The following is a 16,179-nucleotide window of genomic DNA, read 5'->3' on the forward strand; positions in this document are numbered from 1 at the left end:
CTTACCTTTAAGAAGTTTACTTTCCCATTCTGTGAAATCTTTTTGAACATCCTAGTTTGGGAAAGGCATCCTAAGATTCATTTTTGCTATCAGAGATTTCACAGTTATTGTGGGTTGCATTAATTTTCTAGTCCAATGCTCCTGCAGAGTGATGCACCTTGGGCAAGCTAGAAAGTCTTGGGCAAGCTAAGGAGTATCAGAGGATTTCCCAGGGGCAGAAAAGAATATTGTAAAAATGTGCAGGCATTTCTGTGGCCTTGTTACCACAGCATCTTAGGCCCTGACATAAATTCATGAATTTACCAGTGTAACATCCTGTATTATTACTATCCCCATTTTACAGATAAGGAACTGATGCACAGTCAAGTGACTTTTCCAGGGTCACAAAGGAATTCTGTAGCAGATCCAGGAATATAGTTCACATCTCTTGAGTCCCAGTCCAGTGCCATAACCACAGCTCATTGTAATGCTAAATTCAACCACAGTCTGTTTCAAGTACAGTGCTGGTAGTCAGACGGCCATGAATGCTAATCCTGGCTCTGTCACTGGCTCATTCTTGTGGCCTTGGTCAGGTCACGTCCATCTTATTGCTTCAGGTTCCTTCTCTGCAAAACAGGTCTGATAACACCTCACATGAGTGGTGTGAGGAGTGCTTAATTGATTGTGAAGTGCTTTGAACATGTGAATCTGTGTTTAATAAATGTTATTAATTATTTCTAATCTTGACTCCATTTTAAACTTCTTTAACCCACAGCCAGATATAGTCACAAGTCATCTAGCAAAGTAAAAATGTCTACAGTTTGATGTCTCTTCCCTTCTCATAATAATGTAGTTCATTAATATTGTTACTATCCTGGCTGGATAAAGATTTAGTATTATCCCTGGAGAGGGAGAAAAAGCCTCCAAAATGCTGGTTAAACTGTCCCATATTGGACATTGTGATTCTTTTAGAAGTTTTTTGTCTGAATGAAACGAGTCCTCCTTTCTCTATTTAAATTTCATCTTCGCTAGAAGGAAGATGCTACTGATAGTGGCAATAATCACAGTACTTGTGTCTGCTTTACAAGAAATGAATTTCTTGAGACAGCTCTCTAGGAGCTGAAACACCAGAAACACTGGCTCAACTATACATCTGGTTAAGCTAGTGCTGGCATGGGAAGGAGTGTTGGTAATTTTCCTTAAGAATAAAGACTATAGGAAAGTTTAGATTCATGTGTCAAAAACATCAATGTATGTGAGGATACCAATATTATTTGAGTACATACGTATATTTTAAAAATTTCTGGAAGATCAGTGGACAGGTATTAGAAAAATGTATGCACATGGGCACATCCATTAATCTTTCTTAAGAATTTAGATGGCTCCCCTCACCACAGAGTGTGTGAACTGCATAATCTTTAATGTATTTATCCTCTCAACACACCTTTGAGGCATGAGGCAAATAGGAAACAGAGACTAAGTGACTTACCCAAGGTCATACAGGAACTTTGTGGCAGAGCAGGGAATTGAACCCAGTTCTGCAAGTTCTAGGTTAGTGCCCTACCCACTGGTGTAATGTATCTATATGAAATGAGTTTGGTTGCCTCAGTACATTACCCAGTGAATATGAGTTTTGTGGTTTGGACACACCAGCTGGCACTGATCATCACCATTGTTAGTAATCTCAGCAGAGAGGCCAAGGATCAAATGGGTAAGATGGCTGAACTATTCTTCCTGCCAGGGATGGTCCTTCCAGGGCAGGGTTGAGGGATACTGACAGGTAACGAGGGAAACTTGCACTGCCACTGTCTCTGCTGTACCTCCTCTGCATATCACCAAAAGGCTTCAGTCTCCAGGGTCAATCTGGCACTTTTCAGAAGTATTAAATTGTCATCACCACCCCTACTATCTGGTAGCATTGCCCTAAGGTTCAGCATTTCTGGTCAGAGGTCTAAGGGAACTGCCATGGGATGCTAGATGTTACTTTTGAAGTTTCCACCACATGAAATCAGTAACAGTGAGTGGAGATCGTTTCTTTCACATGTATAGGTAGCTGCCCACTATAATACCATAGCAGCATTCTGGGGAAGAAATAAATCCCCTGAGAATGTGATCTGGCTAAACCAAATAGAGGAGATGTTTGCTAAGGAGAAAAATACACAAGGGATCAGGAAGAGAAGTAGTTACATGGGCTGAGCCTTGAGGTGGTACCTCTAGGTTGGGGTGAGGTTCAGCATGGGAATACCTGCACAGTCACTGTCTGTGCTGTATGTAAACCCTAAATAAGGTAAAAGCTTCTGTTTCCACAGCTGTCATCCAAGCACCTTTTACCAGCCCCAAACAAAGATACCTACCCTTCTGCTGCAATGCCCTTTTATTTCATTTCTCCAAGGATGCAGACAGTCATGCAGCTGCAAAAACACAAATCACTCTTATCCCTCTTTATTTCTGGAAGCTCTCTGAATCTGAAAGAACACTCTCACCCTGGGGACATACACACTGAAATGGGATCCTTGCCATCCCCTATACCTATAACCCCCTTATTCTTCTGCTATCATCTTCAGCTTTAATTTGATTTGTTGATGAACATGTTGCATTTAAATGATCAATGTTTCTTCCTGATCACTTTTTTATCTTATTACACTGCTCTGATATGGTTTGGGTTAGACATTCCACTCTGCAGGGCAAGCATTGCCCAGCTTTTTATCTGTTATCACAGCTTTGGGCTGGTCATTTACTAATCTGAGACAAATGCATGTAATAACCTATTTGTCCACAAACATGGGCATTTCCCAGGCAATATGATTGCATCTGAATTTTGTATACATCATTTTTAAATAATAAAAAACATACAAGGAAACAGAAAACCCGCAAACAAACTGGTTCATAAATCTTTATTGCTAGTCAAATATGAACAAAGACATTGAGCCAATTATAGGAGATTGCAGTATATATCTTAAATATCACTGCATCCAACCAAAGGAATTCATACCAGCAAGTATAGTGCCTGTACATCCCCAGGAAAAGACGGGATCAGATTATTTCATTTTGGTGGAAAAAACTGTGTATTAATTACTATTTATCTAGCTTTTTGGAGATCACCAGGCTGTCAAACACAACTTCCAGTGCTGAAATAATGTATCTGAAACCTGTTGGCGAGGCATGGACCTCCAGCAATATTATTATTTTAAATATATAGGTTCTTGTACAGTACTCATTAATGTAGGATCTGCTACAGTGCAGTACTAGTTGCAGACACTGGTCAACAGCATTCCAGTAAAATAACATCACTCGTCCTCCATGAGTTCTCCAAGATACCTAGCAATTCTGAGATTGCTTCAGCTTGTTCCTTAAGTACCTTAGGATAAATTTAATCAGGCTCTGCTGACTTTAATGCATCTAATGTATCTAAATATTCTGTAATCTATCCTTTCCCTATTTTGGCTTCTATTCCTTCGATCTTATTGTTCATATTACTTGTGTTGAGTATCTGGAACCCCTTAACCTTTTCAATGATGACTGAAGCAAAATAGGCATTAAACACCTCAGTTTTCTCAATGTCAATTGGTTATTAGTTCTCCTTCTCTGCTAGATAGAGGACATAGGCTTTCCTTCATCTTTTTCTTGCTCCTGGTGTATTTAAAGAACTCCTGCTTATTGCCTTTTATGTCCTTTGCTAGGTCCAACTCATAAGCATAAGAGTTTAACAAATCTTTCATCTGCAACCGGTCAACCTTGGCATGAGACTCCTGCCACCAATGCTTTAGCTGTCTTCTCTCTTGCTTGCTTGCAGCTCATCCACAAAAGAGCGGAACCTGTGAGAACAAATCCAGAGAAAGGGACACCTCATCAGTGGTGGACAAAAGGAGTATTTTAATGTCCTACCTGACCACTGAGGGAGTAGTCTATCAGTAGAACAAGATGCTTCCTCAGAGCTCTCTGGAACCTTTCTAATTCCATTAATCTCCAAGGATGGATCATCAACACAGGTGTTTTGGATCAAACTTTGTTTCTACAGTGCCTAGCACAATAGGGTCCTAATAGATGACTGGGGCCGCTTGGTGCTACCACAATACAAATAAATAATAAAACTTAAAGAATGGGGATTAAAATGAAAAACTGTAAAGGATTACTGCAGGAAAAGGCAGATGGAATATGATATCACTCCTATTAAATGTAGGTTAAGCACAGACACTTGCTCTTGCTTATATGGCTGAATAAAAATGAGCCTGTATCCAAACGCCATTGAATTTTGAGGGAGTTTGGATACAGCTCTGAACTTCACAGCTGTTCCTTTTCTCTACAGTCAGCGTAACCAAAACCTTGGATCCAAACGCTCCCAAACTTTGAAGAAGTTTGTTTGAGAATCAGGTTATGAATCTGATATCTGGATATGAACTTTACTGCTTAGCCTGCTTCTAGTTCTGAGTGATGAATAATTATGGCAGATTTAACATTAGGGATTTCAATTCTTTCAACTGCTTCTGTGTTGTCTAATCTATCCCGTATGCATGAGGTAAAACATCTCCAGCACTGTGACAGCTATCTGGTATGTTCCTATTGAACTCTGAATATCATTTCATCAATGTTAAGAATCTTGTAATTTTAAGAGTAACTCTTTTTTTTGTGATGATATGAACAAGTATCTAAATTCATGGCAGTTATCTGGGGCCAGCTCTGTGGACAACAGTATTTGGTAAATAATTAGCTATATGCTTTTCTTTAGTGATGATGCCATGCAGAAAGATAAGGGCATTTCTTAGCAGGGGAATATTAGGGCTATCTTATCTAATGAGAGAAACAGGTCTGTTGTTTATTATATGCAGGCTAAGATCTTGATCCTACAATCTTTGTGCACCCAAAGCTCACCGTGTAGTAATCGATTTAAAGTAGGGCTGTCGATGAATTGCAGTTAACTTGCGTGATGAACTCAAAAAAATTAATTGTGATTTAAAAAATTAATCATGATTAATTGCAGTTTTAATCACACTGTTAAACAATAGAATACCAATTGAAATTTATTAAATATTTTGGATGTTTTTCTATATTTTCATATATATTGTATTCTGTGTTGTAATTTAAATCAAAGTGTATATTAATTTTTATTACAAATATTTGCACTGTAAAAATGATAAAAGAAATAGTATTTTTCAGTTCACCTCATACAAGTACTTTTAGGTGACATTGTAAACAAGAAGTGGGCAGTATTATCTCCTGCAAATGTAAACAAACTTGTTTGTGTGAGCAATTTGTTGAACAAGAAGTAGGACTGAGTGGACTTGTAGGCTCTAAAATTTTGACATTGTTTTATTTTTTAATACAGGTTTTTTTGTACATAATTCTACATTTGTAAGTTCAACTTTCATGATAAAGAGATTGCACTACAGTACTTGTATGAGGTGAATTGAAAAATACTATTTTTTTTGTTTTTTTGCAGTACAAATACTTGTAATCAAAAATAAATATAAAGTGAGCACTGTATACTTTGTATTCTGTGTTGTAATTGAAATCAATATATTTGAAAAGGTAGAAACCATCCAAAATGTTTAAATAAATGGTATTCTATAATTAGTTAACAGTGCGATTAATTGTGCAATTAATTGCGATTAATTTTTTTAATCACTTGACAGCCCTAGTTTAAAGTTACAGGAGATGGATACAGTTTATCCTGAATGAGTGACAGTAAAATCTCTATACCACCTTATGGTACCTTGTATTTTTTGGTATCATATTGCAGAAAAGAGTTATTCTAGAACGCTTTTTAGTTTTAAAAAATTATATTGAGACTATTTTTGTACCCTTTGGCCTTTTAAACTCATGTTTCTTAGTTACCATGTGCAAGCCTCAAAGTGACAGAAAAATTAGAACTGGTATATTCTAAATTGATCATAAGTATTTTTTTAAATAAACCCACAATTTTATGGTATGGTATATTGTGACCAGCTGGAGTTGAATAGTAGAGATTTGGGATCCCAGATCCTTTATGGAGAAAGTGAAGAACAACTGAATATTAAGAGACATTCTTTTAGAAAATAACTGATTTTTTTCAATAAGGGAAGTGCGGTAGGTCTAATGTACTTGGACTTCAGTAAATGATCTGACACAGTAGCACATGGGAAGTCATTAATTCAGCTGGGGAAGATGAGGATCAGTACAAGCATTGTAAAGTGGATTAGGAATTGGTTAAAGGAGAGAAGGCAACGGGTTGTGCTGAAAGGTGAATTATCAGACAGGAAGGAGGTTACTAGTGGAGTTCCTCAAGGATTGGTCTTAGGACCAATCTTATTCAATATTTCTATTAATGACCATGAGTAGTAATAAGCTCGATAGTATTCATCACCATGCAATTTTGACAGGTTTCCACGTCCCTTTTAGGGCTTATGTCCCGCCTTCCCACCCCCCCCGTTTTGGTTGGCGCTGTCGGCCATTTTGAAAAAATGTGTGTGTGTGTTTGACTAGGGGAAGTGTATTAAATATCAGGGTGGATTAAGAGAAAAGTTAAATAATATTGAAAACTAGGTTTATAAAGGGAATTTACTACGTCAAAACCTGTTTGTTAAGCACAGGATAAAAAAGCATTGAATCTATTCCATACCAATGTAGGTTAAGAAAAAAACATTATAAACTAAGTTTAAAAGGATAATTAAGTGAAGCAAAACCTGTTTTGTAAGGACATAAGCAAAAACTATAAGGAAATACTTAAAAACTAGGTTTAAAAAAAATTAACCAAGGCAAATCCTGTTTGGGGTGCCCCGGGTAAAAAAGTGAATAAAAAGGGATTGAAACTATTGAATGCCAGCATAGGTTAAAAAAAGCTTTTTAATATTATTAAGTAATATTAAAAGCAATACAGCTAGGTTTAAAAGGGGAATTGACTGAAGCAAAACCTGTTAAGTAAGCACATGGCCAAAAACTATAAAGGGGTACTAAGAAAAAGGCTTTTAAAAACATTAAAAACTAGGTTTAAAAAGGGAATTTACTACGGCGGAGCCTGTTTGGTAAGCACAGGGTAAAAAAAATGAATAAAAAAGCACTGAAACTATTCAATACCAGTGTAGATGAAAAAAAAGAAGAGCCCCCTTTGCAACGGGCAAAGATAGACAGCACACGATGGAATCAAAAAAAAAGAGAGAAAACAACATTGGCGCCAAAGTGTGGCGCCGACGGCCATTTTGAAAAAGAGTGTGTGCGTGTATGTGTTTGACTATGGGGGAGTGTTGTGTATGTTTGTGCTTGGTGACATGAAGAGGAAAAGAGAGAGTTATGAAAGAATAGGGGGATAAAACTTAAAGAAAAAGGAAATATATTAAAAACTAGGTTGAAAAAGGGAAAGGCAAAATCTGTCTGAAAGGCCCAGGGTAAAAAAGGGAGTGAAAACTATTTAATACCGAGGTAGGTTAAAAATTTGCTAAAAAAGGCATTAAAAGTATTCAATACCAATGTAGGTTAAGAAAAAACGAGGTTTAAAAGGAAAATTGACAAAGGCAAAGCCTGTTTGGGAGGCCCTGGGTAAAAACTATTGACTACCCGTGTAGGTTAAAAAAAAAACATTAAAAACTAGGTTTAAAAGGAAAATTGACTGTGTAGTAAGCACATGGCCAGTAAATTTAAAAGAAAAATTGCCTGTGCAGTAAGCACAGGGTAAAAGCTCTATAAAAAAGTGGCTAAGAAAAATACAATAAAGCTCAGGGTAAAATAAAAAAAAAGAGAAAATTTTTACCTTTGCAGTCTTTTTGTAAATGAGGCAGCTTTTCTGGTTTAACCCTAGTAAATAAAACACATTAAAACTATTCAACACCAATGTAGGTTAAGAAAAAAGCATTTAAAAACATTAAAAACTAGGTTTAAAAGGGGAAATTTACTAAGGCAAAACCTGTTTAGTAAGCACATGGCCAAAAACTATAAAGGGGTACTAAGAAAAAAGCATTTAAAATGATTAAAAACTAGGTTTAAAAAGGGAATTGACTGAGGCAAAGCCTGTTTGGTAAGCACAGGGTAAAAAAGTGAGTAAAAAAGCATTGAAACTATTCAATACCAGTGTAGGTTAAGAAAAAAAGAGAGGTTAAAAAAAAGAACAGGACAAAGAACAAAAATAGAGAGCACATGATGGAATCTGAATGAGACAGAGAGAAACAGGCAGAGTCTGTTTAGTAATCACTGGGTAAAAAAGCATTCAGAATCAGGGTGGGTTACAAGACAAGAAAGAGAGCTCCCTCTGCAAAGGGCAAAGATAGAGAGCACATGGTGGAATCAGAAAGAGAGCGAGAATTCTCACCTTTGAAGTCTTTCTGTAGAATGAGGCAACTTTTCTGGTTCAGACCCTCTCACACTTGTTATCAATTCCTTTGGATCGGCCCAATCAGAGGTGGTTTTACAGCAGCGTCATAGAATTCATTTTCCTGAACCAATCCTAGTGTCCCAAGATTTTAAACAAGAGCCAGCTCCCTCCTTTCCCCCCTCCCCTCCTCTGTCCCCCTCCCTTTTAACTGTTTTTTTCTTATCTAAAGAAACAGACCCCCAGCATTTTCCAGCCACGTAGCCCTTTTACAAAGGGGTTTTTATAAAAGTTAAAACCTTAAGCTTTTAGTAATACACCATTTTTAACACATGTTAAAGTTACCTTAGTTTTGCAAAGGAATAAGAGACATCCCTTTTGTATGTGTTGTAATAAAAAAATATGCAGAAGCACCCCAGGTTAATAGTAACAAACAATTTATAAACCCCTTATTTTGTAAACCAGTAAATTAGAAAGACGAAGCAAAGCGCCTGTTAGCAAAGCAGCCTCTGTGAGTTAGTGGATCAGAGATAAGAAGGCAGCTTCTGACCCAAGCTTTTTAACAAACACATGTTAAAGTTACATTAAGTTTTGCAAGGGGATAATGGCTTAAAAAGACAAACTTAAGACACAACCCTTTTGTATGTGTTGTAATAAAAAATTATGCAGAAGCACCCTAGGCTTAAAACCCCAGGTTTTTAGTAACAGACGGTTTATATTTTCCTTAGTTTGTAAACCACTGGATTAGAGAGAAGATTGCTTCTTTCCCCACTTTTTAACAAAGAAAGGTAAAAGACATGCCAAAATGAAGGCACAGTCCTTTGGTGTAGGTGTTTTAATAAAAAAAAGAGCATGCACAAACAGTCTAGGGTTTATAAAAGTAATGTATAGTGACAAAAAAAAAATTTCCCCTAGGTTTTAGACTAGCACTGCTTATTTTTTAGTAAAAACTGTGAAGCTGCAGCAGAGCCCTGTTCTGCTCTTATCTAAACAACCAGGACTCTGTAACAAAAGCTGAACAACACATACTATAAACCATTTTAAAACGTCTTTTTTTGAAGTAATGTCTAAAACCCCCTCTTTTTAACGTATTAAATACATGAAATAACAAACTTACTTGAAGACACATTTCTTTATTTGTAGGGGTATTTCAATTAAAAAAAAAAGAGCATGCAGAAGCATCCCTGACCTAAGCCCGCAAAACCCTTACTAAGAAAAAGTCCGTCCCCCCCCCCCAAGGTTTTTAGTGTGAACCACTTGAAACAGCCTTTTGAAGGTAGTGGATTAGAAAAGAAGACCCCTTTGAAAAACAGGCCACCTGAAGACACTTTTTTTTTTTTTTTTTTTGTATTTAGCCCCCTTGGCATAAGTGTTTCATTAAAATGTAAAAGAGCAGGCAGACCCCCCCCCTAGATTTTTAGTAACAGATGGTTTATATACCCCTTATTTTGTTAACCATTGGATCAGAGAGAAGAAGATTGCTTTTTTACCTGCTTTTTAACAAAGAGAGGTGAAAAGGAATAAACAGTTGAAAAGACAAGCCTACCTGAAGACCCATAACCTTCATTTAGCCCCTCAGGCATAGGTGTTTCAATAACATGCAAGTCTGCAGAAACAACCCAGGCTTAAAAACACAGAAAGTTTTTCCCTAGGTTTCGGCTAGCACTGGTCATTTTTTAGTAAGGACAGCAGGCTTTTGCAGCAGAGCAGCTGTCAGCAAAAACAGCCTCTGTAAACCAGTAGATCAGAGATAAGGCAGCTGCTTCTTTGCCTGTTTTTTAACACATACAAGTGGAAGTTATATTAAGTTTTGTAGAGGAATAAACACTTTAAAAGACAAGCCTATATAAAGACAGAGCCCTTTATTTAACATTTTTACATGCGTGTTTTAATTAAAAAGAGGGCTTGCAGAAAACACGCCAGAGTGAAAACCACAGAACCTTAGTAAAAGACGGTTACTCACCTTTGTAACTGTTGTTCTTCGAGATGTGTTGCTCATATCCATTCCAGTTAGGTGTACGCGCCGCGCGTGCACATTCGTCGGAAAACTTTTACCCTAGCAACTCAGTGGGCCGGCAGGTCGCCCCCTAGAGTGGCGCCACCATGGCGCTCCATATATACTCCTGCCGGCCCACCCGCTCCTCAGTTCCTTCTTGCCGGCTACTCCGACAGTGGGGAAGGAGGGCGGGTGTGGAATGGATATGAGCAACACATCTCGAAGAACAACAGTTACAAAGGTGAGTAACCGTCTTTTCTTCTTCGAGTGATTGCTCATATCCATTCCAGTTAGGTGAATCCCAAGCCTTACAAAGGCGGTGGGGTCGGAGTGAAATGTGGCAGAATAAAACTGCTGAGCCAGAGGCTACAGCCTCTCTTGACTGCTGAACCAGGGCATACTGCGAAGCAAAGGTATGGACCGAGGACCAATGGAGCTTCGCGACAGATCTCGTGGGTAGAAACACGAGCCAGCAAGGCGGCAGATGAAGCCTGAGCCCTGGTAGAATGCACGTTGATGTGGCTTGGGGAAATATGAGCCAAATCATAACAAGTGGGGATGTCCGCCATCACCCCAGATGAGATCCTCTGAGAGGAGAACAAGCAAGCCCTCCCTTTGGCCCGCTACCGGGATAGAGCTGGGGCACCTTAGGAAATGGTTCTGTCAGCACAATATAATGCGAGCACTCCACAGATGTCCAAGGAGTGCAACGGTTGTGCCCATTGCGTTGAACTGTGGGTAACATGAAAAGCCAAAACCACCTTAGGGAGGAAAGCCGGGTGCGGTCATAACTGCACCTTGTCATTGTGAAACCTAGTGTACGGCGGAACCCCCGTAAGAGCTCTGATCTCAGAGACCCGTCTGGCCAAGACTAGGTTGAGGTCCCAGGTCGGGGCTGGGCGGCGCACCCGAGGGTGCAAGCGCTCCAAGCCCTTGAGGGACCTCGAACCCATAGAGCGTGAGAACACTGAACGTCCATCTCAGCCTGCTGGAAGGTAGAGATGGCTGCTGAGTGTATCCTCAGCGCTGATACCGCCAGGTCCTGCCGCTGAAGGCCAGAGGCAGGCCAAACAGAGGGGATCGAGACCTCAGCAGGAGCAAGATCGAGCGTATTGCAGCTGTAAAAGAAACGCTTCCACCTGGCCCGGTACGTTGACCAGGTGGAAGGCTGCCTGTCACCCCGACTCAGGTACGCAGCAGCCACCGTGAGGCGAAGAGGCTGCGGGTCCGAGTGACGAAGCCTGTCGTTGCCCTGAGTGATGAGGTCTGGGCTGACAGGCCGAGTAACGTGGTATGTCAGCGCTGCCTGGACCATTCTGGGGTGATCATGATGACGCACGCTCTGCCCCTGCGGAGTTTGAGCAGGACCTAATGAACCAGTGGGAACAGTGGGAAGGCATAATGCAGTTGGCCTTTCCACGGCATCAGGAATGCGTCCAAGATCGATTCCGAGGAGAGATCTTGGAAGAAGCAGAACACCTGGCATTTCCTGCTCTCGCGGTGAGCGAACAGGTCTGTGTGAGGAAACATCTCCACTTCCGGAAAGCGGGACGCCTCACATGGGGTAGAGTGATCACTCGTAAGGCAGGAAAGACCTGCTGAGGCAAAGAGTTAGGACGTTCCAAACGCCTGGGAGAAAGGACGTCGCCAGCTCCATCGAGTGGGCCATGCCAAAGACCCGGAAATGGATGGCCTCCTGACAAAAAAGGGGGGGGAGGACTATGTCCCCCCTGAATACTTATGAAGCACCTGGTCGTTGTATTGGCTGTAAACACCGAGATACAACGGCCTCGCAGCTGCCGCTGGAACCCCTGGCATGCCAGGCGGACTACTCTCAATTTTTGGGGCATTGAGGAGGAATGCCAGCTCCCTAGAAGACCAAAGGCCTTAAGCTCAGAGGTGACTATGAACACTCGAGCAGAGAGATGAGGCGTCCGCCGTCAGGGGCAGTGAGCCGGACTTGGAGAGGACGGAGGCGGAGCTTGGCGTGTTTGGTTACAAACTTGCGGGCAACCATGGACCCAGGAGACTGAGACAAGAACGAGCTGAGGTCGTTGGGAAAGCCTTCAGACCTCAGATGATTGTTGCCATCGCCTAAAATCTCAGTTGCGATAAGCAGGCTCCGGCTAGGTAGGAGACCAGGATAGCCCCTAGGGAGCCCAACCTCTGCGTGGGGACCAGAGTGGATTGCTCTATAATAAACAGCAGGCCTTGACCTGTGAATAAGACCGTGGCGATGCCCACGCGCTGAGTGGTTTGTGTCTCAGAGTCTCCGTGGATAAGCGAATCGTCCAGATACGGAAAAACGCATATCCGACATCAGCGACGGTAGGCGGCGACTATGGCCGTAAACCGGGAGTATTGACAGTCGGCTATAGAGCGGAGGCATCTCCCGTGCGGAGGGAAGATGGCATTGCGAAAGTACGCGTGCTTCATATCCAGGGCGGCACAGTAGCCCCCAGGAGGCAAGGATGGAATAATGATTCCCAGGGATACCATGCAGAACTCCAACCTTGTCCTAACCCGGTTGAGTCCGTGCAGGACCAAGAAGGTCTGAGACCTGTGTTCGAGTGGGGGACTAGGGCATAACGGGGGTAAAACCCCTTACCCCTTTCGTCCGCTGAAGTGGGACAGGGCTGGAGCAAATTAAAGGTGGTACCTATGCTCCATCGTGCGCAGGACCCAGCGATCTGAAAGTAACTGGGGCCATGCCAGGAGAAAGTGGGATCGGGATCCCGTCCTGCGACTGGTACACCGCCCTCAGGTGAACCTTGGAAGGTCCGTCTTTGGTCCCAGTGGTAATTTCGAGGGACCTTGACTTTGGCTCTTTAGGGGTCCTGACGTTCGTCTGCGACCACCTTGGCCCTGCCGTTTGCCAGAGTTCTGCCTCTGGCTAGGCACAGAGTATGGCGGCTGGGGCCAGAAAGGCCTGCGTTTTGTCGCTGGCGTATACATGCTGAGACGCATTAGGACCCTATTGCCCACCAGACTTCGCAGTCTGGGGCTGTCTCTGCCGCGAAGATGCCTTTACCAACAAAGGGTAAATCCTGAATGGCATACCGCAGCTCCGGCCGGAGGTTTAAAACCTGAAGCCATGAAATGCACCTCACGGCGACACTCAAGGCCAGAGTGCCGGCCGCAGAGTCTGCTGCGTCCAACGAGGCCTGGAGGGACGCTCTGGGAACCTTCTTTCCCCCCGTCCTCCAAGACGGCAGCGAACTCCAGGTGGAAGTTTTGAGGGAGAAACTCCTTCACTCAGGTGCTATAATTATCGCAGCTAAGCAAGGCTTGTTGCTTTGCTACACCGAGCTGCAGGGCCCCTGCAGAGTACACCTGGCGGCCAAGCCTGTTCATTCGCCAAGCCTCTTTCTGCTTCGGGGCTGGCGCCCGCTGGCCATCATATCAGGATCATGGTCCTGAGCATAAAATCTGCGCATATGGGATGACACGGATGCGTGTCCGGACGGCCATGGAGGTACTAAAAGAAGGCACAGGCAGAGTCTCTGACTCACTCGGACCTTGCCCAACTCGGCACCGGGGACCGGCATCGGGAGGCGTATCGGTACCTGGAACGAGATCCAGACCCGCAACCAGAACGGTGTCGGGAGGTCGACCGAGATCTCGAGGCTCGGAGAAGGGCTACAGGAGTCAAGGTACCTGCCCCGGTGCCAGAGGTCGGAACGGTGCCGATAGCGGGTCGGCGAACGGGATACCGACCGGTGCAGCGAGTGTCACCAGTACCGAGGAAAACAGCACCGGGACTGCCAGTGGTGTCCGGCGTGCCGACAGGACTTGGAGTGTCTGCGGGACCGTGATCATGAACGGTGCCGCTCTGCTGTGCTGACAGGGGACAGTCCCCTGAAGAGACTGTATTATCCGTACCGGCGGTGCCCGGGTCAGGCCGCACTGACTCTGTCATGGCACTGAGAGCCCTCGCCGTTGGTAATATCTCCGGCGTGAAGGGAACAGCAGGCTCAACCACAGTGCATACTGGGGAGCTGTCAGGCACCGGATTCGACGGCCCTCGTGGGACCGGGATCCACGGTACCGAGGTCATCAGAGCTTCGGTAGGTGTCGGTGCCGGGCGAACCGAGTTAGATAAGCTGTCTGGCTGCGGTGCCGTCAGCACTGAAGCAGCGGGAGTAATACGCTCAACCACGGCGCGTGCCGGGGAGCCGTCGGGCACCGGATTCGATAGCCCTTGTGGGACTGGAATCGACGGTGCCGATGTTGTCGGTGCCTCAGAGGCGTCGGTGCCGGGCAATCCGACTTAGACTAGCCCTCTGGCTGCGGTGCCGTTGGCATGGAAGCAGCCGGAGCAGGAGCTCAACCACGGCGCGTGCCGGGGAGCCGTCAGGCACCGGATACTACGGCCCTTGCGGGACCGGGATCGACGGTGCCGACGTCATCGGTGCCGCAGCAGGTGTCGGTGCCGGGCGATCCGACTTAGACTAGCCCTCTGGCTGCGGTGCCGTTGGCACGGAAGCAGCCGGAGCATTAGCTCGACCACGGCGCATGCCGGGGAGCCGTCAGGCACCGGATTCTACGGCCCTTGCGGGACCGGGGATCGACGGTGCCGACGTCATCGGTGCCGCAGCAGGTGTCGGTGCCGGGCGATCCGACGTAGACGAGCTCTCTGGCTGCGGTGCCGTTGGCACGGAAGCAGCAGGAGCAGTAGCTCAACCACGGCGCGTGCCGGGGAGCCGTCAGGCACCGGATTCTACGGCCCTTGTGGGACCGGGATCGATGGTGCCGACGTCATCGGTGCCGCAGCAGGTGCCGGTGCCGGGCGATCCGACTTAGACGAGCCCTCTGGCTGCGGTGCCGCTGGCACGGAAGCAGCAGGAGCAATACGCTCAACCACGGCGCGTGCCGGGGAGCCGTCAGGCACCGGATTCTATGGCCCTTGTGGGACCGGGATCGACGGTGACGACGTCATCGGTGCCGTAGCAGGTGTCGGCGCCGGGCAATCCGACTTAGACGAGCTCTCTGGCTGCGGTGCCGCTGGCACGGAAGCAGCAGGAGCAGTAGCTCAACCACGGCGCGCGCCGGGGAGCCGTCAGGCACCGGATTCTACGGCCCTCGTGGGACCGGGATCGACGGTGCCGACGTCGTCGGTGCCGGGCGAGCCATCTTAGACGAGCTCTCTAGCTGTGGTGCAGTTGGCACAGAAGCAGCAGGAGCAGTAAGCTCTACCACGGCGCGAGCCGGGGAGCTGCCAGGCACCGGATTCCGTGGTCCTGGGGGACTGGAATCGACGGAGCCGAAGTCATCGGTGCCTCTGCAGGTGTCGGTGCCGGGTAACGCAACTTAGGCGAGCTCTCTGGCTGCGATGCAGGTGGCACGGAAGCAGCGGGAGCAGGGGGCTCAACCACGGCGCGTGCCGGGGAGCCGCCAGGCACCAGCAGGAATCGTAGGCTCTCTCGACCTCGGAAGAAGGGAGCGGTGCCGAGTCGACATCGGTGCCGGCGACGGTCGGTGCCGAAAGGCCTTGGTAGTACCGGCGGGGTCCGGTGCCGAGGAGGCGCTTCTGCCCGCCGCTTGAACATCGCTCGGCGCCCAAGGTGGAGGGGTAAGTGAAAGTCCCGCACCTTTTTGTTCTCGGCTTAAAAGCCTTGCAAATGGGGCACTTATCTGTCAAGTGTGATTGCCTGAGGCACTTCAAACAGGAGTCATGTAGATCTCTCTTCGGCCGCGGCTTCTGGCAGGCCGGGCCCCTTTTAAAACTCGGTGAGCCATGCATGGCTCCGGCACTGGGCTCATGGAAGGGGCTACTTCCTGAACCCCGCTAACTAAACTAACCATGTTAGCAAAGAAAACACGTATAACCATACAAATATATATATAAAAGGGTTATAACTGCATAATTATATACGAGAAAACGAGTAGCTAGGGAAGTGGAGGTCAGCTAAGCCGCGCTCCACTGTTC

Source organism: Gopherus evgoodei, chromosome 3 (genome assembly GCF_007399415.2).
Source record: "Gopherus evgoodei ecotype Sinaloan lineage chromosome 3, rGopEvg1_v1.p, whole genome shotgun sequence".
In the NCBI taxonomy this organism is placed as follows: domain Eukaryota; kingdom Metazoa; phylum Chordata; order Testudines; family Testudinidae; genus Gopherus; species Gopherus evgoodei.